Source organism: Pelecanus crispus, chromosome 3, assembly GCF_030463565.1.
Source record: "Pelecanus crispus isolate bPelCri1 chromosome 3, bPelCri1.pri, whole genome shotgun sequence".
Taxonomy (NCBI): domain Eukaryota; kingdom Metazoa; phylum Chordata; class Aves; order Pelecaniformes; family Pelecanidae; genus Pelecanus; species Pelecanus crispus.
The window spans coordinates 101,089,402-101,107,307 of NC_134645.1; positions in this window are offsets into that span (position 1 = coordinate 101,089,402).

Sequence of the window (17,906 nt, forward strand, 5' to 3'; positions counted from 1 at the left end):
AAGGTAACCAGTCACAGGAGCTATAACTTCTTGACATATACATAAGGAACATTAAAATATCATTTTACTCATGTGATCTGCAAAAACACTATTTTAAAATTATAAGGCCTGAAATGAAATAAAAGGAATTAAAAGGGTAGACTAAGAATGATTACACATCCTTTTTATTATAAATACTCTCACCATAACCTTTGCAAGGTGCTTTATAAGACTACAGTAACATGTTTGGACACCCAAATTCTGTAGGCTATTTAAATACATGCCTGAATTTAAACACAAGAATGACTGCATTTATTCAAGGGGTACTACCGATGAAATGTAATATTAGACATATGTTAGACATATTTTAAATAACTTGCCTCAGGCTTTAGGTGTGTACTTCAGGTATACACACAGTGTATTTTGGGAAGGTTTAGAACTTTAATTTCATAAATGTTTATTCTCTTCTTTATGTGTAGGTACAAATATACAACAACACAAATGTTAAAAAATCTTGTGGTTATAAATTACCTCTTTTGAAAAACAATGACCAGGGTTATAAGTGAATTCTAAAGAGGTAATAATTGTTCAATATTACACAGATTTGTGTATTGCAATCACACAAGTTCAGACTGCAATTACATAATTATGAGCTGTCAGAAAATGACTGAAGGTATTTATGTTCATAATTATGTAATCTGGCATAATTATAGTTATAAAATGAGTTCACAGCAAGATTTATTTTTCTCCATTTTTGAAAAATAAAAAAAAAATAAATGTTTTGTAATTAAAAGGTCGAAGTAAACATTTGTTCCTTCAGTATGCCAATGTCTGACTGTAAATCAACAAAATTTTTATCTTGTGTACTTTTGCAACACTTGAAGGGTTATGGTCTGAGGCATAGGGAAATAAGTCAAATGCAATAACTGAAGATACAAGGAAAATGTTGAACAAATATCAATCTAGTATGTGTCTGATAAATACATTTCTATTACCTATCAAAACAGATAGGCTATAATTTCCTGATACAGAATTTTTGTGAAACCCATGAATGGGTAAACCTGAGAAGTCAAAGGACTTAGCCACTCTCCTGCATTTTTTTGTTCTTGATAAAACTGTTGAAATCACTAGCACCGTATATAGAGTACAGGAGTTCAAACATGTAAAAGCAGCTGCAAGAACAGGAAAATGAAATATACCTTTTCCTGCAGATTTTGTATGTGGCCATGGCTAGAAAGAATAAGGGAAGTAGATAGAAGAATGAATACACTAAAAACTACTTGCAAAGGTGAAGAACACAAATATCACTATCACTATTTACCTGTGCCAAAATATGGTTAAGACCTTTATAATACTGACAAAAAAGTTATCAAATACAAAATCTGGTGGTAGTCCTATCTTAATGATTTCAAATACCTTAAAAATACCTTAAATACCTTTCTCACCTTAAGTGAGAAAAATAACAGAAAAAGCACAGTTCTGTTTGTGTTCTGATGCTTAACAATTAGAAGGACTTAGTTCAGAAGAGCATATGAATAGTGTCTGTTTTCAAAATCTGAATCTGGATTGCTGTCCTGATTTCAGCTGGGATAGAGTTAATTTTCTTCCTAGCAGCAGGCATAGTGCTGTGTTTTGGATTTAGGAGGAGAAGAATGTTGATAACACACTGATGTTTTTAGTTGTTGCTAAGTACTGCTTATGTTAGTCAAGGACTTTTTCAGCTTCCCATGCTCTGCCAGGGGCACAAGAAACTGGGAGAGGGCACAGCCAGAATAGTTGATCCAAACTGACCAAAGGGCTATTCCATACCATATGATGTCATGCTCAGTATAGAAACTGGGGGCGGGGCGGGGGGGGGTTGGCCAGGGAGCAGCGATCGCTGCTCGGGAACTGTCTGGGTATCTTTTGGCGGGTGGTGAGCAATTGCATTGTGCCTCACTTGCTTTGTATGTTGTTATTATTATTATCATCATTATTTTATTGTTATTATTATCATTACTATTTTACTTTATTTCAATTATTAAACTGTTCTTATCTCAACCCAGGAGTGTTTCTCACTCTTACTCCTCCGATTCTCTCCCCCATCCCACCGGGGTAGGGGGAGTGAGTGAGCTGCTGCGTGGTGCTTAGTTGCTGGCTGGGGCTAAACCATGACAATTGTTCATGAAGATCTGTGTGAGGCTAATACTGTGTAAACACATTAAAGAAAGATGGCCTTTTTGCCTTAATGAGTACATATTAAACTTAACATTTTAAATGACAATAATTTACATGTGTAATATTCTGTTTAAAAACATCATCCCAGATGAAGGTGACAATATTAAAGTAGGTATGACATATCCAGCTGAAGAATATATGTCATAGAAGCATCTGTCTCAATAACACTGATTCATTCTGACACAAAAATGGTTACTAAAACTTTCTTTGTTTCATTCACAAAGTAAATATTAGTTAATAACTATATACTAAAACCAGAAAATGGGTCCATGCACTGGCACAAGATTGTCTACACCATCTAATTTCTAGGCCAGCACCAGGGATGATTTTGACTCAGGCAGGAAGGATCCTCCCAAATAATGCCTGTGCACAGTTTGAAACTATTAAAGGTAAGGGAAAATGTACTATAAACAAAACTTAGCTTGCTTTAAGGAAGAAAAATGCCATATAGGTGTGGGTTGTGCCATGTCACCCGCCTCCAGGGTCAGATGGCAAACCTTAATCCTTAATCCTCAAAGGGGACCTGCTGAGAAGGGATTGTATGGAATCGTCTAGTACTAGGCGTGCTCCAGAAAGTAGGGTAAATCAGTACTTCTGTACTCTAGAAAGCTAGAAATAGTTTATCCTTTTTGAGATTAATTACCCAACCATAAACAAAGAAAAGAGCATCAGCCTGCTCTGTGGTGCTGTTTTGAGAATATAGACATTAAAGAATTAAAGCTGGCCATGTCAGTTGTTGATAGTGTCAGTTATATGAACTCATGAGAAAGACTCGAGTGTCCTCATACTGTATTTCTTATTCACATTGCGGAGTACTGTAGCAATTCAATTCTAATTACTTGTGTCCTGTGACTAAGGGCTAGAAAATTAATTCCTGACCACCTAGTGCATATCATTGTACAAGGAATAAGCAAGCAAAATGATTAAGTAGACCATAGATTTCTCACTCTTGTCCTACAAGGCTCTTATTACATTTTTTCATACTTTGCAATTTCCTAACTTGTGGGATTATGCTTTATCCTGCAGAAAAATATGCTCTGATATGGAACATAACCAACCACCAGCCAATCAGAAAGGAAGTCACTAATACTCTGCAAATTAGTTTGGGTCACAATTTCTTTTGTCTGTGTATCATTTAGTGCCTTTTCTTACTTGGAAGAAAATAATTTTATGTGATGTGAGGGTGATCAGAAAAACCTGGGATTTTGCTCATAAATCTCTCATAATATCCTCTACAAATTTTCATATAAGGAGCACTTAAATGACCTAATAGCACACTACTCTGAGATTAAATGGACTGTTCTGTAATAGCCATTCAGGTTTTGGAATAAATTATCCTCCAAAATTGAAAACTAATCAATTTTACTATTATAGTTTTGTTTGATTTTTTTTCTTCTTCTTTGGAGTGCAGAGTAATTATAGGTATAAAGAATAATTGCATATGCCAAAATTTTTCTTTCCATTTTAAAATGTATATTACATATGCTTTCATCTCAGCCATACAGCATACAGGAACAAATTTTATTTCACTAAAGCTAGTGGTAAAACTTCTATTGACTTTAATGAAATTTGGATTTAGATCTACATCATATTTTCATGTATGACTTTCATATTTTCTCTTAGGTTATGTGAAAAAAGCTCATCTGAACACTCACAAAGGAGCACACAGAGAAAATGGTAGGTGGGGGAAACCCAGATAATACCCTGCCTCAGCTCTTCCCAGGCCCACCCGAGGAGCCATCAGCCCATCAAAGGTCCATCTCCGCAAGCCCAGAGGAGCAAAGAGCCTAAAGGCAGTTGAGAATCCAAATTAAAGGCTCAGGGAAAGGGACAGTCTGTCCGGGCCCCTCCCACGGGTGTCCCAGGATAGTCTCAGCCCCAGTGTCCAGCTGCAACACCCACAACAATGAGTCAACACTGGAACACCTTTTAAAGAGGGGGGGGTAACTGCAGTTGGGTATGGGGCACATTATGGGATGCAGGGGAAGAATATTTGGGAATTGCACAAGGTGGTTTACGGGATGCGTAGGGCAGTAACTAAGGGCAGAGAAAGGAAGGGAGCTGGGTTTGGGGAGGAGCAAGCATGGGAAAACAGAAGCCTAAAGGGATGAAAGGAGTCTGTCACATGTCAACAGAGATTGCTTGGTACATTTTTTTGGCTGTCTCCCATGCCAAACAGCATGGTCTGTCCTGTCTTATTATTAAAATCCTTTTCTAATTTTTTTCTTGCATGAGGCTCTGCCTCTCATGTGTGTTTGTGTGTATATGGAGGTCCAAATGCCAGCAACTGCCATGAGATCCCTGGTCAGAGAGGCCTGTTTGTCCATGGAGCAGCACCTGGAACAAGTGTGCATGTGCATGTGAGTGTGGGAGCATTAGCGAAGATCTAGCTGGACAAGCTGGCAAGTAGGTGATGTGGCCTGGGAGATGGGGGGAAAAGGGAGTAGGGAGTGTCTCCAAGGGTGATGCCATGGGAGAGGCTGGCTTTGGGGGACCAGCATAATAGCAGGCAGTTCTCTGTGTGAGTGCGTGTCAGTCTGAACCAGCAACTGGAAAGGTGCTGCAGCTTTTTGAGGCTGAAGCTTGTATGAATGACTAGGTGACAGCAACCGGGGACACTGGCATTCAGGGGCAGCTACTGGGCACACTGAGTGTCTGAGTGAAAGGAGGGATCCACATTGTACATTTGCATATATATATTTCCCACAAACAGACTTTCATCCTGACCAGCCAGAGAAGGTAGAAGGATGAGGCCATCGTGCAGTTTGTGTCTGTGTGAATGCTGAATGTGTCTGCCTGTGTTGATTATGTTGCCAGCCATGTTTATATGTGTGTAAAATATATATTTATATATGTTGTATACATTCTGTCTGTGCATGTTCCCACCAGGAATACATGTTCAGTCTCACTACTAGTTGGACCTAGGTCATGGAGCTGTGGCAGTCTCAGCTGGATTCAACCTGTCCCTGATGTTTTGTAAGTTATCCTTTTTCTGACTCTCTTGATCATCAGGTTGTTAGTAACAGAGAAAAAAAACTTCTTGAAATTTCCTTTGTCTTTTCTCTTCAGAGTTTGCTTTCTCTTGCAGGAACTTAGAACACAGCTCTCAAAACTTTAGGGTAAAGCATAATTCATGAGAATTTTTTCTTTGTATTCTAGATCTGTATCTTGCCTCCTAATCCCATACAAATACAACTCAATGATCACTAATGTCCTTTGGCTGGAGAAAATCATAAGAAACAAAACTACTCTAGCTTGAGGTACTCTTGCTGTTCTGTTAAGACGACTCTGGATTAACCTGTACCTCATTATGCTCATTTTAGGTTCTTAGTAATCCTCATTATTTGTGGTTTGGGGACACTGGAAAAATGCAAAGATAACCATATAGTTATGCATGGTATATGTAGACTATATGATGTATAAGACCATGAGGTAACAATGTGACAGGAACAAGATTGTGACTATACTGCAAACATTTTACTTCAAAGTGCATGTGGTGGGTTGACTTTGGCTGGCTGCCAGATGCTCACCTAGCTGCTCTTTCATGCCTCCTTCTCAAAAGGAGAAATTGAGAAAATAAGATAAAAAACCTAGTGGGTCGAGATAAAGCCAGGGAAATCCCTTACCAATCACCATCATGGGCAAACAGATGACTGGGAAAATGATTTTATTGCTCCTCTAAGTAAGTATAAGTAAGAATACAGATCAAAAGAATTCAGATACTCAGATGCATGGGACAACCCCTGGCCTCTTCTCACAGAGGCCATCCCTGCAGCCCTCGCCCCCCCAGAACCTTGCCATGTAAACCCAATTCAGTGCAGCAACAGGTCAATTAGTTCTTTTGCCTATGCTCTCTGGGTAGAGATGATCTCAGAACGCAACTACTGATCTATTTATTCTGGAGTCGGGTGTGCTGTCTATAGATATCTCTGTTGAAGGGACTTTGTCTTTTTCTGTCTTGCCCCTTGACATGTCCACCCATCCTTTTCTATATCCTTTATCTCTGTTTTTGGAGATATAGTTTGGCTGGACAGAGAAAAGACAAAAATCTGCTGAACACATCTGTTCTGACAGCTATCCCTTTGTCAGCTGGCATCTCTCCTTGCCTCTTCTCCATGCATAGCAGACAGGTATATAATTCTGTCTGACAAAAAAATATTTCTGTTCCAATGGAGAAAATGGAAACAGTTTTCTGCATACACAGATAGGGGTTCTTTTTTTTTTTTTTTCAGAAACTTGTCACAGGTTTTAGCAAATCAGGAAAAAAAAATCCCAAACCATTTTATTTATCACCTGCTGAACATTTATCTAAATCTTTCAGAGATGCTAGAATTTCATCATGTTCTGTCTTGTATCTAGAGGAAGAGAAAACATGTTCATATATTGGTACATAAAACTATAGAATGTGATATGTCTTTCCTTTGCATGTTACAAATTTCTTACCGCAAAGTGCATCTGTGAAAATAATATATATCTCAAGACCTAGACCAAGTAACCCAATTTTCACTTAAATTATGTAATCTTTGTAATTTACACACATTTCAAAAGACATCATTAAAGTATCCATCAGGGGCTTTCACTGCCCTTCATGTGAATAACATCTACATAATGCACTTTCAAGCTACTCACAATTTTATGTCTTTATATCTGTAAATGATTAACAAAATATTTTTTCATAAGATGATATTTTGTAATTAATGTAGAAATTAATAAAATGCATATGAATGGTGAGCAGAAAGCTGAAAGCCAACAACTTCAAATGAGATTGTTTGGTTGCTGGAAGATGTTTTTAAATATAAATTCAAAATGCTAATGTCTTCATGAAGGAAATTGCTGTAGGTCAAACAGAATGGAAATAAAGTAATGCATTTTTTTTAATAGAAATCATTAAAAAAAATTGTGAAAAGTTATCATTAGTATTAGGTAGCTTCATTATTGGTTTTTTTTTGACATAGAAAGACTTGTGACTCCTGTTTTCGACCTCTGTTACTTCTTTCAAAGGGGAAAGACACAATTATGCAGCACATAATTAATGAAGTTAAATTGAGCAGAACTATTTATTTTACAAATATTGGTTTTATAAAGTGACAATTAGTAACGATTAAATAAGACAAAGACAGCTTGATTTGAAATTGCTATCTGTAAAGTATGCTTCTTTGTAATCAAATTTAATGGCTGCTGTAAATGTTAATTTTAGTAATTCAGCTTGCAGATAAAGGATAGTAACCAACTCCATATTAATTTACTAAGGATTAGCAAGAGGAATGTTGAGAATACTTGAAAGGGATTTTCATGTGAAAGTAAGAATACAAATCAAAAGAAATCAGATATTTAGATGCAATTCTAGTTTCAGCTGCTGTTCCTTTACAGACTAAAAATCATCTGAATAAATAATATTAAATAATTCTTCCGCCTTTTTTAGAATTATAAGGCTAAATTAATTTTTCTAACTCATTTTGAAGACCATTCCTACAGATAGCTATTAGAAGTCAAAATCTGGTATATGTGTATGATGTACATCTTAGATGCATCTAATGGAATGTGATTTAAGAATGAGATTATTAATTGTGTGAACCTTTTCCATGTCAAGACAGTAACAATATAATTGGTAATAACAATGTCATCATTGTTGATATTTGTTGTTGATTACCATTGATACTATCACAGCATCTAGAGGCTTCACCATGGGACAAGGCCGTGCATCAAACTCATCTTACATACACAAGAAAAAGTCTAAAGAAAGCTATACTGATTTGTAGACCCAGAGATTAATTATTTTATTTAATCTACAGGAATTATTACATCCTCACTGATGTGTTAAAGTCCACTGGAAGTGAACTGAAGCTCCAGAAACCGATAGACTATTCTGGCCATGCCATGAAAAAAAAAAAACAAAACCAAAAACCAAACCATGGCTCACTCTTAAGATCCTATTTTTTTTCCATTCTTTCAGATAAAAAGGTAACCTTCTTTTGAATGTTTTGGGGTCCTCTTGAACAGGTGATGGTTTTGGTGACTGGGAGAAAAATGGATTGCAGTATTATATATTGGTTCCCACAAACTAAAGGAAAATGCATATAAATTCTGCCTTCTGAGGATGCTATTCAGCAGCTTGAGGAAGACAAGATTCTAGCCAGAGACTTGCAAAAGAGTGTCGTAAACCAAGATCCAAACTTTCTAAATTGAGATACAGACAATATTTAGGTGCTTGCATCCAGGACAGCAATCTAGAAAGCCTTCCTTGGAGGGACCTAGAAATCTTAAAATTTGCAGATCTGATTGGCCTAATAGTCTCCCTAGTTCCTGAAGTTAGCCATTTCATCCACAAAAAAGTACCATTTAGAAACTATAGGTTGACCTCAATCCTGTTATAGTACAGGTTTTTTGTATGATTGCCAAATTATACTCAAGGACCCTGATCCAGGCCAAAACCATGAAGTTGATTAAAAAATTCAGCTGGTAGGCATGCCTACTTTCATAGTAATAAGCTAAGGATTAGTGAGTTACTTAGGAAAGGGAAGATTCATAGTGTTTCTTAAACATACAACGATGTGAAACTGTAAGTCTCAGGTGAAGGATGATCATCCAGATAGCTGACTAGAAGGAACTTTAGAAGACCTTTCTTGCCAAAAGAGAGATTTTGGGTGGCTGGAAATGCAAGCCACGTGGCCATAAATGTAGAAAATAAACTAGACCTTGACTCTACAACAAAATCAGGCAGGAAGGAAAAGATATAACTTTGTTTCACACTTTGTGCTCTGAAAATACATGCATTTAATTTATAAGAAAGAAGACAAGGAGATGAACCCAACATTTCTTCCCAGGCCAGCACCCATACACTAGGTAAAATTGTGTCCCACTAGTCACTCTTTCTGCCTCTCCTTTTCCTACTAACTTTTACTAAAAGATTATTTCAGATTTTTTTCCTCATATATCGTGAGCTATTTCATAGTGAGATGAGAGTATGAAAAAAAAATGCAACCATGTGAAACACAATTACACAACATTCTCTGTTGCATATATTTGGATCCTTTACTTCAAGTACCATACCGGTATTAATGAACTCTTACTCAAAGAAACTGTAACTTACAAATAGACTCATAATTTTCTCTAGCTTCTGTAGAAAAATATACTTCTAAGGGTCTGACTACTCAGTGTTTTCCATATAAACCCAACCCTGCCCTGCTTGTTTCCTATTGAAGAGCTGTTGTGGGTCAGCCTTGGGTAAGGGCCAAACTCACACCCAGCCACCCGTTCATTCTCCCCTTCAGTGGGATGATGGGAGAAAATAAGAACTGGAAAGAGAAAGCTCGTCGGCTGAGATAAAGACAGGGAGATCACTTACTAGTTACTGTTGTGCATAAAACAGTCTTGACTTGGGGAGAACTAACTTCATTTAATGGCAATTAATATCAATATTTAAATACTGATTCAGGTAGTGGAAATTAAAAAGGCAAACATTAAAAACACACCTTTGGTCCCCCCTTTTCCCACGCTCAACTTCACTCCTTCACTCCAGACTCCTCTGGGTGAATGGTGGGTTATGGTCAGTAGATAACAGTTCCTCTCTGACTCTCCTTCTTTATCACATTTTTCCTCTGTTCCATCCAGGGGTCTCCACAGGCCACAGTTCCTTCAGGAATATCCATCTGCTCTGGTGTGGGCGTCTCCACAGGCTGCTGTGCAATGGACCACCTCCTTCTCCTCTGACTTTGGTGTACCCTCTGCTCTTTCTCACTCTTTTCATTCCCTCCACCTCTCTCTTTCCAGCATTTTTTCCCCCTTTCTTAAATATCTTTTCAGAGGGGCACCACCGGCTTGGCAGACAGACTGAGCTGTGCCCTGTTGCAGAGCCAATTGGAACCAGCTGTCTGGCATGGGGGCAAGCCCTGGCCTCTCCTCACAGAGGCCACCCCTGCAGCTCACCCTCCATGGCTACCAAAACCTGGTCACCTACATCCAATACAGTGACATACCTAAGCTTACCTCTGAGATTTGCTAGCTTAGGCTACATGTTTTTGTAGTTTGGCTATACAGCTCTTGGGCTGATTCTAGATCATATGAGCCTTGCTCAGTAACCAGAAAAAAATGAATGTGCACCAAGACAATATCATAAGCAAGTGGTCTTCTGCTGTTCCCATTATGTGTCCCATTTTACCAGCCTTTAAAGGACTGAAAAGAGGATCAGCCCAAGTTTCTTCAATAAAAATCGACATGTTACATTTTGCGTTGGTATCTTTCCATGTCTGTTAAGGGCACACGGCCTTTACATAACATTTAAAAAATTAAGAAATAATTTCCCCATTAACACTTACTATAAACAATTCTAAAGACAGATACTTGGGGTGATATGGTATATTTTTTTAAGAAAAATACTACAAAATAAATTATTTAGCTTTACATTCAGGTTGCAATAGAATAGATACAATTATTTATCAGGTTTAAATCTTATATTTCAATATGCCAAGAGAAAAAGAAAATTGGAACCATTGTAATAAAACCAATAGCATACTGTTCTAAACATTCAGTAGCTGAAAACTGACATTGGGGAAAGTATTTATATATAGCCACTAGCTGAAAAAATTAATCACTTTAGCTGAACACTGGTACCTAAAATGGCTGTTGGCGTATGAGCAGTGAATATATAGCCTTGTTATTTGCAGGAAAAAAAAACAGAGTGAAATTTTATGAAATACCACAGACATTTCATAAGAAATCAACAGTCACTTACTGCAGGAACCTAAGTAATATATCTATTTTATCTGCAAGGCTCTAAATCACATTTGGATTCTGTGTAATCCACTTTTAACCAAACCTTTTTTCAACTGCTTCTTTGAATACTAAAATCAAAGAGTGGCTGATTTTCATGGATTAATAACATTGGCCTGGTTTACAATTCTCTTTCATTGTGTCTGCTTTGGGAACTCCATATTTGCAATGTACAGAGGAAGGAAGATTTCAAGCTCCTTTATTTTTTTGATTCTTTAATATTTCCCAGTTTAATAATGTTTTCCCCTCAAAAGATATTTTTAGAAAGTCTTTTGTAAATAAGGGATAAACTGCTAGTGTATTTAAAACATAATCTTCAGTCAGTCTCTCTCACTCCTGTGTCTGAATAATCAGAGCCTTTGGAAGAGCCTGCAGGTGTATAATAGACATCTGCACTACTTTACCCTTATTCCTGCATGGATTTTTTTTTCTTTTCCTTCCTAATTCTATTCTTAGAAACTAATATTGGCATTTTTTCCTCTTCTTTCTTTTTTGCAGAGGCTCATCTGCCCAACTAGCAAATTTATGAAATTTCAGAATTTATTTTGTCAATATGAGCCTATGTTCTTTCAAGTCAGACCTGAAATTTCAAAAGACCATTAATTTTACTATTACTGTGGCTTGGTAGGTTTATAACCCCACCATTCCTGAGACATGGAATAGGAGAATAGTGCTTCAATATATCTCTCCTCATGCAAATTTTGCACAAGCATCAGATAAAAAACAACAACATATATCTTAGTTTTAGCACAGTCCTGCATCTTTGCATTCACCTGCTGTTTCAACTAGTTAACAAAATCTAATACAGAATTCTGGGAGATTCAATTTAATTATCTAAAAGCTATGTATCTCATCCAATCTATTTGTCTCTGTCTAGTCAGTGGAGAAACAAAAGTTTTATTAGAGAGGGAAATTCATATTACTTATCTGTGTATGAGACAAACCCCTTTATAAGACAAAAATACTTTATTAGTATAAAAGTTACATCATGTTACATATGTAGTTTCTAACACAGCATAAATGTTTTATTCAGTCATCTGAATGTAAATGTTTAGTGTCATTTGAGATACCTTAAGGTGTGCAAGATATTTACATATGACTGGCAGATGACTGGGTCTTACAGGAGATTGTGGTCTTCTGGTGGCAGCTGGAAATCAAGTAAGATATCCTGTAGGATCTTAAATGGCACTACATGTGTTCAGTTGAGTGATTTGAGCCAAACTTATGATAAGTAAGAGGATAGTGAGAAAGATGGATATAAAAGATGGAAACTTTTAAAGATAGAAATGAAATTATGCTTCTTGTTATATAGCCATACATTTAAAAAGGGCCTTTCATGACCATACAATAATCCTTTTTCTAATTGTATCCTCTGTTTACTTCATCAATTGCACTGTAATTATTTAACAACTTCTAAATTAATGCCAAGGTGATAAATAAGAGTTCATTAAAATGCAGACAAGAAGAAAATCACAAAAGACAGAGATTAAAAGATCCTTTTAGGTTGTCTAATCTATCTCTTTGCTAATGAAGAATTGTGTCTTATTGTTTGCAAATATTCACACATACACCTACAAGGACACATGTTCATGCATACTCACAGGCATTTGAATATTTTGTATTTAATATTATGGTAGTACTTGCTCAAATACTGTTTTGAATGCCCAAAGAAGTGGGTTTTCAGGAGCTTTTCCTTCTTTGTCTCAGAAAATTGTTTTTCTGAGACATTATTTACCTTCATCTTCCTTTTAAAATTTTTAGCTGTTATTCCTAGCAAATTTACAAACTTAGAATTTTTCATTATTTTTTGCAAGTTTTTAATACCTGTCATGATCCAAAACATCTTTCCATGATCCAGTCTTTCCATAGTAACGCACACAGTATTGCACTACAGTAACGTACTTACTGTAGCCTGCTAAATATGACTTTCACTATTTCTATGAAAGCAGTAAAGGCTCTGTGCAGACCCAGCAGTGCAGAAGCTTAGCCTCACCTTGGCCTGAGCTGGGTTTGGCTGGTTTAACTTCTGCACTGAGGCCCAGTGACTGCTGCCTCCCCTGATTTTCCTTCAGCTCTGGGGGGTTGACAAGCAGTGACAGAGGGTTACACCCCTCTGGAGGCCACTGCCAAGCTGCAGCTGGCAACCCAGGAGAAGGAAATGGGCTGTGATAAGAAAAACAGAACCAAGGCCAAGGAAGAAGAAATTGACTCCCAGGAATATTACACTCCCAAAATGAAGACTTTAGGATATAGGTCATCATAACCACTCCCTCCTTTCTTCCTAAGGAAGTGTTGACTTTGGGGCTCAGAAGCATACTGGCAACGTAAGCATTAAATGAAAGAAAAGGGGCAGGTGGAAGCAGGTTTGAAAGATTTTCTGTTTAACAATTTTAACCATAATATTAATTAGGCTTCTCTTTTTAATTAGGCAGTTTGGACTATTCAACTGTTAAAACACTAATTGGTCTAACAATAAATTCTGGACTCTAAATATATGGTGTCTTTCCTTTTGTCTATAAAAGGATTCTGAATGTCACGCTATAAAATTTATATGCTTGCTTTTTTCTTTTAATACTCCTTAAGCACTATTTTTCTATCTGGCATCAATATTAGCTGTGCACATGCATAACTGCAAAATATCCTTGCTGATTGTATATTTTTCCATTTTTTGTCTGTCATATTTATTCGGATTGCTAGCTCTTCTTGGCAGAAATTTTGATTAACATAGCCAGTAAGACATAGCCATGAACTGTATAAAAAGTATATTGTCTAGTATTAAAAGTAGAAATGCCATTTGATCTCTAAGGATTTAATTTGTTACAAATAAGATATCACTTAATTTGATTTGTGACTTCAAAAACATATGATGAAGGGGTTTTTTTTTGAGGGGAGGTGTTTATGTTTTCCCTGCTTATTTGATAATTTTAACAGAAATAATTCAAATAAAAAGGTTGTACAGTGTATAAAAATGCTTTATAACAGTAATGATGATAGAGATAATAAAAGCTTCAATATAATCATTGCACTATTCCTACCAAGATCTTAATAGCTCCTCCAAAGTCAATGGCATGACATGCTATGATGACTCAGTTTGTACTTGCAGCATATTTATTTTCCCCATTTGCATGAGGAAAAATAAAAGCAATGTAACTGTTGAGATTTTAAAAAATGGTTACTGCCATGGCATTGCAACTTCTTTAGATTAAAATCCTTCCTTTTATTTTAAACATTTTCAAAACAAGAAAACCCAGAAGACAAAAGTGTTCCTTTTTAGACACAATCCATTAATACTGATAGTATTGTTTACTAGAAGTTTTCAAATTGAAAATTTCCATTCATTTTTATGCCAGTTGAGAAAAATGACAAGACTTGCTTTAGAGTGTTTTCTATATCTATATTGCAAGACTTCTCAAATGCAAGCAGTAAAGTAGCTATTCTTATAGGCAAATAAACTGATCTTACTTTCTTGGGAACAAATAGTTAACAATTCTAAAATACAGTTTTACTTTTTTACCCCTAAGGTAATGTTTACAGGAAAATAAATTGAAAACAACTCCAAATTCCACTAGCAGCTACCTAAAAAGGACTCCAAATCAAATCATTTCTTGAAAGAAACCGTACCAAAATCTAATTGGAAATACATCTCTCTTTGTTTTGTCATTGAATATTTCTATATTTGTGAAAAACTGGCAATACCCTGAAAAGCAGAACTGAGTATTTATCTTTTGTCTTTCATGAGAGGGGAAAAAAGGAAAGGAGCAGAAATCAGGATAAAGCAGGTGGATGTTGGGAAGAAGTAATTACATTTTTTTGTCCTGAATTATCTGGAATATCTGCAAGAAGCTCTTGGCAAGTGTATGATCTTTGATTTTTCCATATTAATTTCAAATTAAGTCCATTTTCATCAAGGCTTGTAAGAAAGAACACAAGGGCAAAGCAAGGCACTGAGATATAAAAAAACCCCAGGATCTCTGCTGGGTCATTCTAAGGTCCATCCACCCTAGCGCTGCTCTGCAGCAGTAGTAACCAGGAGGAGGAGAGGAGGAGGAGGAGGAGGGCTGGCTTTTCCTGCTTCCTGCCTCCTCCCAGTGGTCCACCCTGTCTGTCTAGGATCTCCCCTTCCCACACTTCTCTCCGTGCACAACCTCTCCTCTCCCTCACCCCTTCCCTCTGTGCTAGGGGGTTCATCATTGCACTACAGCACTTAAAACATCACTACTGCAATCCTTACTGCTCTGCCACCTACATTGCCACATTTTATGGTGCCCTGACACCACTGACACCTATACCTATGCTTCCACCCAAAAAACCGCAGACTGTAACTTTCCACCACCTCATACAGCAAGAGCTTTTCCTTGAATATGGAACAAGCCACCGTGCCTACTCTTTCTGCTGTGGGGCCCTTGGAGGCTCCTGTTCTGTGGAGGAAGTACAGCCTGAAGCAGGCTAAGACTTAAGGACAACTGACAGCTCTTTATCATTAACTTGAGAAGTTCTTCCCACAAGGAGACTGAACTGGCCAACTTTCACAAGGGCTTCCTCAAGACCTGCAAGATATTTGCAGTGGACACAGGGGAAGATCTACCAGCAGAGAATCTGCTGCACAGCCTCCACCTTCCTCTGTGGAGACCTCACCCATGTGCAGGAGGATGGTCCTCAAGGGCACCATGGAGGCTGGAGACTTGATCTCACCAACCTTGCTTACTGTCCAGCGTGGCCTGCCCAAGGTGTTCCCCAACTTTCCTGGGTCGGAGGGCCATCTTGCATCCTACAGTCACTTTCTGTCTGGAGCACGTGGGTGGGTGCCCCCTGCTCATCCCTCAGCCCAGGCTCTGAAGAACTCAGGTTACTGTTTGTGACCTCCTGGCACACGACTCCTGTAGGCAGCACGTTCTCCCTCTGGCGCAGAAATGCCTCCCTCAGAAATGTCACTACAAGCTTGCTCCTCATCTGCCGTGCTTCCTTGCCTTTGTGTGTCATCACCAGAGGAGGATGCAGATCCTACTGGGCCAGTTTGTTCTCCCACTCTGTTTCTGATCCTTCCAGATAATACGGGAGGAGTGAGCACAGCCCTGTTCATGGCATGGTTCACAGGTGCCCCAAGTTCAGAGGGGGATTTCTGCAATGAAAGGAAGACTCTAGAGCACATTTGTAGGCAGTGGACCAGGCCTCAATACCTCTCCTCAGCCCTCCAGCACTCCTGCTGAGGTTCTGGCTGCACTTCTCCCCTCAGCCTTGTACCGTCCCTCATGTCTCCCTGGGGTTGGGGCCTGCAAGCAACGAGAGGTCCCCAGGGGTCCATCAGGGCAGGGCCTGGTAGACATGCCGGTCCCACTGCCCCAGCCAGGAGCAGGGCAGCTGGGGGGCATTGGCCCTGGGCAGTGGGCACCTCCCTGGGGGCAGGACTGGCCAAGGCCAGGCCAGGAGGTCAGCCCACAGGTAGGATCAGGATCAGCCCTGGGGAAGGCATCCTGGTTTCAGCTGGGATAGAGTTAATTTTCTTCCTAGTAGCTGGCATAGTGATGTGTTTTGGATTTAGCATGAAAATAATGCTGATAACTCACTGATGGTTTAGTTCTTGCTAAGTAGTTCTTACACTAGGCAAGGACTTTTCAACTTCTCATGCCCTGCCAGTGAGAGGCTGAGAGGGGGCAGAGCCAGGATAGTTGACCCAAACTGGCCAAAGGGATGTTCCATGCCATATGATGTCGTGCTCAGTATATAAGCTGCGGGGATTTGGCTGGGGGACAACAATCACTGCTCAGGGGCTGGCTAGGCATTGGTCAGTGGGTAGTGAGAAATTGCATTGTGCATCACTTGTTTTGTATATTATTATTATGACTATTATCATTATTACCACTACTATTTTACTTTATTTTAATTATTAAACTGTTTAACTATTCAGCCCACAAGTTTTCTCAGTTTTACTCTTCCAATTCTCTCCCCCATCCCACTGGAGCAGGGGAAGTGAGTGAGCAGCTGTGTGGTGCTTAGTTGCGGCCAGGGTTGAACTATGACAGAGGGGAACCAGGGCCAGATGCAGCCTGCGGATGGCCTGGGTGAGACTGGTCAGGGCCAGTAAGATCTAGTAGTGTATTGTGGGCCCTGACACCTATTTCTCTTCCTTTGGACATTTGTTCTTTTCTCTTTTTTTCCCCCCTTCACTGTCCCTGCAATTGTTATGTCTTGTCTGCATTTTCTCCTCCCTCTAACCCAGCTCCTTTTGGGGGAAAAGAGAGCAACGGTGTTCTCATGAATAAACTAGTGCTTGTTTGGTCCAAAACCCTTGATGGGGAATAAAAACTTTAAAAATGGTCACTACAAAAAGACATTTAAGAGAGAGTTTAAGAATGGAAGATGCATATATGGTACTGCCCAGCATCCTCTGCCAGCATCCAGCCAATTAAAGCTCAAGACCTCCAGGGCATCCTGCACCAGAGGTCATAGTTATGCATTTTATAACTGTAGGTGATTTGCATGGACCCTGGTAATCTCCCTTTAGCCTATCTAAGCAATGAAAACCCATTATTCAAAGGTAAGGAATGTCACAGTTTAATTTCAAGTGATATTAGGAATTTCCTTTTAACTTCTCTCACCCACTTTTGTGTTGTCTCATAGTGTTTATATTGGAAAAGACAGAAAACAGTTATCTCTATCAGCTCCCACAGCGCTTCTGATTATTTTTTTGTTGTTGTTTCCTATCGCTGATTCCTTTTCCAAACCAAACAGTCCTAGGTTACTTAGCCATTCTTTAACGTAAATCCATTATATGTCTTTGATCATACTTGTCAACTTTTCCAAAACTTTTGTATTTCAACTGTATCCTTCCTGAGGTGGAGAAAACCCCACATATTTATAGGTGGGAAAACTATGGATTTCTATAGCGGAATAACAATGGTTTTTGTTTTGTTCTCTCTGACTGATTTATTTGTTTCTGTTAC